This window comes from Quercus robur, chromosome 3, assembly GCF_932294415.1.
Source record: "Quercus robur chromosome 3, dhQueRobu3.1, whole genome shotgun sequence".
Lineage (NCBI taxonomy): Eukaryota > Viridiplantae > Streptophyta > Magnoliopsida > Fagales > Fagaceae > Quercus > Quercus robur.
This window is the reverse complement of record NC_065536.1, coordinates 10748728-10759399: the sequence shown is the minus strand read 5'-3', so window position 1 is coordinate 10759399 and position 10672 is coordinate 10748728.

Sequence of the window (10672 nt, the reverse complement as noted above, 5' to 3'; positions counted from 1 at the left end):
GATCTATCAATAAATTCTCTCTTACAATTTTATAATTCAAGCAGAATCTAGAGATCTCAGACCTGATCCTCAATTTGATGCTGCCAATGTCATAGCTCTCGCTATTCAGAATGATATGGATTCCATTCCTGAAGTTTATGTGCTTTTGCATAGTAAAATTGAAGCTTTTAAGGGGTATGGTTGCTGATAATTAGATTTAGATTTCATGTAATTTTTCTTTCCACTACTAGTTTTGTGTTGAGTATGACTTGAAGTTCTAAAATATTTTGTAATGTGGGCGCAATTGTTGATGGATCTAGCCTAGAAGTGGAAAAATCTACTCATATGCAAATGTCACTTTTATTTTGTTACTATCAGGTGAAATTGAGAATGGGGGTTGACCATGTGAATGTCACATGGCCACTAAAGGCACTTAAGGGTAATGCCCATACCCATGCCCTTGCCCATGAGGAAAATAAAAGTTTTCCCTAAATATTGGTGAAAGAAGATTTTTTTTTTTTTTTTAATATAAATGTTGGAAAGAGATAAGAAGATAACTTCTAACACCACAACATAGTGTGTTTTGTTTGTTGCTTCTCTTTAATTTGAAGGCTAGGGGGTTGCTTCAGTTTGGTATCTTCCCTCTTGTTCTTTTGATGAAGATCTATTTTCTTCCTCTCCTTTCAATTCCTTTTCTTTGGCTCACTAAAATTATTATCTATTTGTAAAAGTGGGCAATGCTATTTTCTTATGTATCACCTTGCTTGAATGTTGCTTATATAACATGCATGGTACTCTGTGTGTGCGTGTATGCTTGTAATTTTTACTAGTTGGTCACTTTTGGTTTTTGAGTTACATTTAGGGGGGGGGGGGCTATTCTTACACTTTTTTTAATCCCTTATATTCATAATATTTTGCAATATAAAATTGGAATAACCTGTTCAAACGTTGTGTTGTGAACCTGACTATGTATGTTGCTAGCTCTTGGAATGTTACAGTTGGTTTGGACAACTTTGAGGCCTATGCCATAAACATTGTTTGATGCCTTCATTATTTTCTCTGTTATGGAAGATCACTATTTCTAATTTCTTTTCATAATCTTCATTTATTTATAGGAATCTAGATGAAATATCTAGTTGCAAGATGTTGGTTTTCTCTTAGGAGAAGTACTTGTTGAGTCACTTTATGAAGATTGTCTGTTCATCTAACCCAGATATAATATTGGGTTGGGATATTCAAGGTGGCTCTCTTGGTTTTTTGGCAAAAAAGGCTTCAGTTTCCACTTTTCAGGGAAACTTGGGATTATGTGACTCCCGTTGTCAGAGAAATGTGGAAATATTTAGCCACCAACTTATGAAACAAGGTAAGAATCATTAATGGCTTGTTTGGATAGAGGGGGGAAAGAGGGGGAGTAGAGTAGAATTGGTTAAAAATAAACGAATTTTATGCTAAATCTACTCTACTCTACTTTACTTCCTCTCCCTCTCCCTCAATCCAAACGGACCATAATAGTAGAAGGATTTGATTGGAAAGTGGTTGTGATAGGATATGCTTGTGGATTGATAATTGGACTAGTTATTGGGTATTTCTCCACCTCAAGAAGGACAAATTGGTTTGTGAGAAATTTGGAGTGCACTTATGCAGGTGATGATGAGCACAATTGGAGGCACTTATTCTAGATTTATTTACAGTGATTGTAATAATTATATCTACTAACTTATAATCTCATGTATATGCATTGATACATATATATAGGAATTATATTATATGCATAATATAATTCCTATATATATAATTTAAATACTATTAATAGTCATTTTTATATTTTGTTAACTCTTTAAAAAATTTTGTAAGGATATTATTTGGTATAAAATGTAAATTGTCCATTTAAAAAAAAAATTATTATGAAACACTTTTTTTTTTAAGATTCATTTATTCTAGACTCTTTGATTTTTGTAATTAATAACTTACTTTGATGAATATTTATGATGTGGTCCCACATTTGATTCTAAAATTAAGAAATAAAACTCTTTAAGAATAAATAATTTAGGACACATGGTACAAAATTGGAACTCTAATTTGGAATTCTATTTTGAGTTTCTCTCAGTTTCACCTATTATTATATATAGAGATTTGTGTAATAATACAAGCCTTATTGAGTGTAATGAAATATTTATAGTGATTAATACAAATATACGATTATATTTAAGTGTACAATAAATAACATAAGCATGCACACTATTATTAATATAGCATTCAAGTCTGTCACCATAGTATAATACAAATCGCTATATCACTTCTACAAATAAGGAAATAAGCTACAAGGAACAATCTTGAGTGGTGAACGTTGTTAGAATCTTAGCATATTGTATATGCTAAGCCATCAATTTGAATCTCCATGGACAACAAGTGACACATTTTAGACCATTTGGTGAAGCACCCATTCCCCCTTTTTTTTATCCCATCAAGTCTTGTCTTCCTAACCTTATCCTTGTTATTCAATTCCAAGGAGATAGGTAAATTACAATAACTTCTAGAATAAATCTAAAAATAGTATTCTTAAGTACACCAAAATGGACCAAAGTCAGTTGAAATAGACTAAAGTTGATCGAAATGAACCAAAATGGACCAAAGTGAATTACAATCGACTAAATTGGACCAAAGTAGACCGAAATGGACTAAATTAGACCGAATTGGATTGAATAGACCAAAGTGGACCAAATGGATTGAAATGGACCAAATTATACCAAAATAGACCGAAGTGGAAAAGAATGAACTGAATGTCAAATCGTGATTAGTAAACATAACTCACAAAATTAATAATAATTAGGGTAAATTACGAATTTGGATCCTAACCTTTAGCTTTGTGTCAAAATAGTCCATACCATTAAGTAATGGATAAAAAATACTAATGTGGACAATAGCCAAAATGAGGAAGGTGTTAGCATGGAGGCAAGAAATGAGGGTATCATAAGAAACATTAAGGAGAGGAGATTTAGGAGTTAGGTGAATAGGTCAAAGATGCAAAAGAATACTACTCTATAGTTTAGGGTATAGAGAAGTGCATGAGAGATAGGTTGTTTTTTAGGCACCGTTGACTCAAGGAGAACGAGCCTCTATGTCTCGGAATTACAAGCGAGATCAATATTAAAATTTTGTTCGCCCCTCAATTATTAGCTTTATACAGGGGCGAAGCTATATAATAGCCCCCCCAAAATTTTGAAATTTATATATATATATATAGTTATTTTAATGTTTTCAAAATTTAGTCTACAAAAATAAGAGTTAGGCCCCTCAAATATTTGAATTAGTCCAATAGTGCTCTTAAAAAAAAAATTTGGTCTAATAGTTATCGAAATATAACTTTATTTTTCTCAAATACTATTTTTTATTGTAAAATGTGATAAATTTTGGTACCAACCATGTTTGAATCGATATTTTTCAACCTATTATGTGGCGATTAACAAGTTATTGATTCATGAAAAAAAATATTGCCACTAAAACTACACATGAAATGTCTCTTTAATTGCCACATAATGGGTTAGAGCAAGATAACTTCAAATATGTTCGAAGTTTAACTTATTCCTCCAAGTTTTGGATCATTCATGTTTTTGAAAATTTTTGAAAATTTCATTAGTTCAATTGAAAGATTTTTTTACTTACTTTAGTATAAGATTTGATAATTTGTATTAAAAATGAAATTTTTTAAGAGTTTTACTATGAAAATGGTAAAAATGAATTTTATTTTATGAAAGAGGGCCACCAAACATAATTTTGATTGAAAGTACTAAGCTTTTTTTTTTTTTTTTGGTTGAGTGTGTGTATATATATGTGTATATATAATAAAAAAGCATGTGTGTATATATATGTGTGTGTGGAGGGATGTCTTGATATATATATTAGTGCCACAACTTGACCCCTAAACAAAAATTCCTGGGTCCACCCTTGGCTTTATAACAACTTCTAGAAAATCTAAAAATAGTATTTTTCAAATTAAATTCTCCTCCAGAATAATCTATAAAAAAAATTAAAAAAAAAAACTTACTAACCAAATTGATTATATAATATGAAATTTTTTTTTTTTGAAGAAATCAAATAAGAATAATAATCACACAAGGTTAAAGACTTAAAGTGTCATTTTCAAATATAGAAGGGGATTCTTTTGACATTTCCTAAAATATCATAAGATGTTAGTGTAATTTATTACTAAACAAAATATTCTAACAAAGTAACAGTGGACTATCCAGAATTTTTTTTTTTTTTTTGATAACTGGACCATCCAGAATTTAACAAAAGAAGTGGGGAGCAAATTGCTATATGACAATTGCAATAGTGTGCCACAGAAGCTTTCAAGTTACTTATAAATTTTCAATTTCCCTCGAAACCCCCAAATTCAAAACCTTCCCTCAATCTAGTGCACGTGTCCAGGAGCGGGAACACCCATGCTAACTCTCTTGCAACGCTCGCCACCTCCTCAGCTCAGCTACTTCCTCGGGTTATTCTCGTAGAAGATCTCTACAACCCAAAGATGGCGAGAACCAACTCAGTACGGGTTCACAGCATCAGGGCAGAACCTAGCTGGATGGATCCTCTAGTACTATTCTTAAAGCACGACACCTTACTAGAAGATAAGAACGAGACCGACAAGATTAGAAGAAAGGCTTTCCGATTCTGGATGTCCGAGGACTCTAAACTGTACAAATGCTCATTCTCAGGACCGTACTTGCTATGCATACACCCGGATGCCACTAAACTCATCTTGGAGGAATTACACGAAGGGATTTGCAGAAGTCATACGGGAGGTAGGTCCCTATCCCATAGGGCCATAATGCAAGGTTATTGGTGGCCGAGCATGCAGAAAGAGGTGCAAGAGTATGTGAAGAAGTGTGACCAGTGCCAAAGGTTCGCCTCGAATATACATCAGCCAGGCAGAACCCTTAACCCGCTGTCCAGCCCTTGGCTGTTTGCACAGTGGGGCCTAGACATCCTAGGACCATTTCCTAAAGCAGCGAGGAACAAAAGATTTCTTCTTGTCAGCACGGATTATTTCACAAAATGGGTCAAAGCTGAGCCACTGGCAAGCATTAGAGACGTTGACGCCAAGAAATTTGTTTGGAAAAATATTGTCACTAGGTTTGGAATCCCTCACACCCTGATCTCGGACAACGGCCTCCAATTTGATAGTAAAGTTTTCAAGAGATATTGTAGCGAGTTAGGGATTGCCAATAGGTACTCCACGCCCGCTTATCCGCAGGGCAATGGGCAGGCTGAAGCCATCAATAAAACCATAGTGAATGAGTTGAAAAAGAGGTTAGATGACGCAAAGGGAAGATGGGTAGAAGAATTGCCCCATGTCTTGTGGACGTACCGCACCACGCCACGCAGATCCATAGGGGAAACCCCCTTTTTGATGACCTATGGGGCCGAGACAGTTATTCCTCTAGAGATAAATTTCCCAACACAGAGGACCAGCGCATTCTGCCCCAATGCTAACGAGGAACTGCTGGAAAAGAGCTTGGACCTCATCGAGGAAAGAAGGGAGAGCGCAATGGTCCAACTTGCCTACTACTAGCAAAAGCTCAAGCAAGGTTACGATGCCAAGGTGAAGCTAAGGCCCCTGGCACCTAGGGATCTCGTATTGAGAAAGGTCTTGGGCACTGCAAGAAATCCCGCGTGGGGAAAACTCGGACCAAATTGGGAAGACCCATATCGTATCACCTCTGTGGCCGGCATAGGGGCCTACTTTTTGGAAGATCTGGATGAACGTATAGTGCCACGCCCTTGGAATGTAAATAACGTGAAAATGTACTATTATTAATAAAAGATGTAATTCTTGGCACCACACTACTGTGCAACTACTCCTTCAAAATGTTAAACAGAACCTAAGTCCTGCCTGGCTCATCGGACCACAGGCTTAGGGGAAATTAACTGAGATGCAACTTCTTCTAAATGTTAAACAGAACCTAAGTCTTGCCTGGCTCCTCGGACCACAGGCTTGGGGGAAATTAACTAAAATGCAATCTCTTCTAAGTGTTAAACAGAACCTAAGTCCTGCATGGCTCATCGGACCACAGGCTTGGGGGAAATTAACTAGAATGTAATCTCTCCTAAGTGTTAAACAGAACCTAAGTCCTGCCTGGCTCCTCGAACCACAGGCTTAGGGGAAATTAACTGGAACGCAACTTCGTCTAAGTGTTAAACAGAACCTAAGTCCTGCCTGGTTCCTCGAATCACAGGCTTAGGGGAAATTAACTGGAATGCAACTTCGTCTAAGTGTTAAACAGAACCTAAGTCCTACCTGGGTCCTCGGACAATAGACTTGGGGGAAATTAACTAGAATGCAATCTCTTTTAAGTGTTAAACAGAACCTAAGTCCTGCCTAACTCCTCGGACCACAGGCTTAGGGGAAATTAACTGGAATGCAACTTCGTCTAAGTGTTAAACAGAACCTAAGTCCTGCCTGGCTCCTCGGACCACAGGCTTAGGGGAAATTAACTGGAATGCAGCTTTGTCTAAGTGTTAAACAGAACCTAGTCCTGCCTAGCTCCTCGGACCACAGGCTTGGGAAAAATTAACTAGAATGCAATCTCTTCTAAGTGTTAAACAGAACCTAAGTCCTGCCTGACTCATCGGACCACAGGCTTGGGGGAAATTAACTGGAATGCAACTTCGTCTAAGTGTTAAACAGAACCTAAGTCCTGCCTTGCTCCTCAGACCACAGGCTTGGGGAAAATTAACTAGAATGCAATCTCTTCTAAATGTTAAACAGAACCTAAGTCCTGCCTGGCTCCTCGGACCACAGGCTTGGGAGAAATTAACTACTGCGCAATCTCTTCTAAGGGTTAAATAGAGCCTAAGTCCTGTCTGACTCCTCGGACCAATGGCTTGGGGGAAATTAACCAGAGTATAGTATATCTAAGTGTTAACTATCATTTTTCTCAGCCCTTCATTCATGCTTAACCGTGTTACTTAAATTTCGAATAATGTTTGGTTCTCAGCAGTTAGTAGCATAACAGAAACTCATTCAAAACAAAGGTAGAAAAAGAAGCAATCAGACAAGATTCAAAGGAGAAGTAATATCTTTCATTAAGCTCCAAAATGCGTTGTCTTACAAGCGTTGATAAAATAAGGAGACAAAGACAAAAAGGTCCTACACTAATTTGGGTAAAGTAAAGGAAGGCAAGTACAAGTAAAGTCCTACACTAACGTCCTAGGCCTTATCCTAGGCAGAACTCTTGGCAAGGACCTCCGCCTCAGGTTGATCACCTCCTGCCTTGGGCTCAGGAACGGCCTCCTTGGCTTGCGCGACCACATCCCTTATTGTTAGGGTGTCCTCAGGCGACTTGTCTTTTGCAGGGGGCTACACCTCCTCAGCTTCAGGAACGAGGGAATCCGAAGTAATGGGTAATGGCCTTGGCAGAGACAGGCTCCTCAGAAAGATCCGAACCTGGAATCTCGCGAATATCTTCAAGGAAGAAGATATTCTCAATCTTCCTAAGGTCAGAGTCCGCAGGCACAGTCGCCCGGTCCAAGGCCACCCCCCAGGACATAGCAATGTAGTCCCTGCACACTGTAGCCACCTCCTCGGTCAGCCTGGCCTCGGTGTTCGCCACTTCGCGTTCGTAGGAGGTTAACACCGCAGCCTCGGCCGCCTCCCTGGCCAGGCGGGCTGCCTCTTTCGTCTTTGATAGCTCGGCCTTGAGGTCTGAGACCATTTGCTTCTTGGTCGCGAGGTTTATCTCGGACATATGAAGCTATTTGCGCATTTCCTCAGCCTGCTAGGTGGTGGTCTTGAGTCCGGCCTCGGCGCTGGCGCGAGCCTTTTGCGCATCCTTTACTTCGTTATTCAGGCGATCCTTTTCCAACCTGAGGGCACCAGTAGCCTTCTCTGCAGTGATGCGAGACTGAACCTCAGTATGCAGGTTTTCACGAGCCTTCTTGGCCCACTCCTCGGCCACAAAAATTTGTTGAGTGACCTGCATAGGAGTAATGGAAAATTGATTAAAAGAAAATAATAAATAGACAAGTGCAGTATGAAGAAGCTGAGTAGGAAAGAGTCTCGGTTCACCATGACCATATCTCTCTTCAACGACATAAAGAGATTTGGCTGCCGAGTCTCCCGAAGCCCCTTCTTGTCATGGGGCCGGAGAAGGGGCTACTGCAAAGCCTCAGCCAGATAGGACGCCTGTCCTCATTGGGACTCCCATAGAGTCGCGTCCCACGAGATAGGGGCGCCATCCAACTCTAGGCGTGGGGACCAGGTCCGCTGCTCCCTCCTTATAGCCGCCTCATCTCGGCTGTCAACGGATTTTGTTCTTTTTTCTTTGGGCTCTTTGCACTTCTTCTGCTGCTTGGCCTTCTCGGGGTCGACCTCACCCTCCTCTAGCTCTTCCACTGGCCTCTTCTGCCTCAAATTGGGAAGAGGTTGTAGCGTTGGGTCAGTTGTGGAGGGAAGAGGAGGAGGATGCTTGGATGTAGCCTGCTCCTTGGGGGCATCCCTGGAAGATTGCCCCTTATTTCTATTGGACAGAAGGCCCCTAAGACCAGATCTTGGCTTCAAGTTCATGCCTTCTTCTTTGACCTCTTAACTAGTGTCAGCTTGTGCAATTACCAAGCCAAGGGTGAAGGCCGTTGAGGAACGGTCTATGTCAGAGTCAGAGTCTGAGAGCTCTACTGGCCTAGCCGATACCTCTCCTTCCTCGGCAAAGCGGAATTGGTCAATTTGATCTTCAAGAAATGAGTGCGAGGAATCAGCTCATTTTCCTGGGGCAACCACCTCGAGAAGAACGCGTTGAGCAGGAATTGGACGGGAGGTAAGTCTCTCCAAGCAAGAAGCCTGGTATAGAAACGTCGATGCGAGCTAATCAGGGACTTCAAGCCCTGATGGCTTGACCAACGTCCACTAAAGCGCGTGAAAGGGGCTCGTAGTCCAAAATAAAAGGAGCAGCACGCAGTTGGCTGTCCTCGCTCACAAAGATCTCAGACCTTAGGAGGAAGTTAAGAGCCTGGACGTTAACCAAACTTAGCCGAGGAGTTATCCGTTCCTTGTCTGTAAAACCGAAAGGAAGAGCTATTAGTCCGAGGAGGCAAATAACCAAAGCTAAAACTGAAATAAAGAGAAAAAGACTCGAGACTAAAATCCCCTCCAAGGGGTCTGACCCTACAGTGCCCCACCTGGTGTTCCCGCCCTAACTGGGCAGTGAAGACCATCGTGCCATGCTCCGAAGATGATCAAAAGGTCGCCCTTCAAGCCTTTGTTGGACTTGGGAAGGCAGGATATGAGCCTCACCTCGTCGGACCTGGATTTCAAGTAGTATGACTCGTTGAGGCTATGACATTCATATAGATGAACTACGTCGTGCCATGAGAAGCCGAGGTTCATCTGTTCGTTTAGAGCGTCTACGCACCCCAGGATTCGGAACATGTTCGTAGCACACTGGTGGGGGGCCAGCCTATGACCCCGTAGATAATTCCTGGTTATCCTCCCCATAGGGATCGTCATTCCTCCCTCTATGAAGGCTATCATCGGAATGGCGACCTGCCCCATCTTTCTCTTGATTAAGACCTCTTCCAAGGAGCAATATTCTAGACCTACTCCTGGCGGGATACGGTATTTGGCCCTGAAGCCTTCCATACCGGCCTGTGAGTCTACCAGTTTCTCAAGCTTACCCATCCCGCTAACCCTAGGCGACGAGAAGAAGGTTTACTCAAGGAATAAAGCCGAGAAAGGCACGGAATGGGAATGAGCACTTACGGGAGCGAAAATCCTAAGTTTCTCGAGGTTGTAAAGAAGGCACCGGGAATCTTCAAGGGAATGTCTGTGGAGTTTTAAATGCTTTGCAAAGGAAGGTGCTGGAGTGCTCTGGGACGCTTGAGTGCTTTTTCAAAAAATGGTAGTAAGTTCCCTTGGAAATCTTATATACCGGGGAGAAACTGAGCGGGCTTACTCCCGCCTAGAGAAATGAAAAAAAATATCAGCCGTTAATCTTACGCCCCACCGTTGGATTAGAAGGACATAAAGCCGCCAAGCGCAATAATTAGCGCCTCATGGGTTACGAAGTGCCATTAGTAGTAATGAGGCACGTGGGGGCTTACCTCCACACGGGTGAAACAAGAATTCACAATAAATGACCTCATAAATGTCAAAATCCCGTCTTTTCTCCTCGAATAAGAGAGAAAGAACTGGAATTTTGAGGGGCTATTGTAGGGGTAAAGTCCCTAGATCAGACAATGGGCCTTGAGCCCCATATAGAGTCCAGCCACGTCCGAGAAGAAAGCGGGGCGCCAAAAGGGCTCCCGGCCCAATTCTTATGGGCCCAAACTTATTTAAAAGGTGGTCCGAGGAGGAATGTCTCCTCGGACGTGCCAAGTATGGCTCAAACATGCATCCTATCAGCAATAAAGAATCACTCCAACGAATATTGGTAGCAGGGATGAATCCCACAAGCCCGGGAGAGGGAAGAGAATATAGGATGTCAAAGGAGAGATTACAGCTGTCGCATTAAATGCAGGGAAGCTATTTTTCTGGCCGCATTAATGTGGAGAGGACAGACGAACAGTGTTACCTTGGCCACTACAACTCACAGAAAGATATGGGAGATGTCCGATGGGACGAGCACTCAAGTGAAGGTCCAGATGATCAACAAGTGTAAGGTTCTGATGACTTCAAGAAAGCTATATAAGAGAAGGGAAT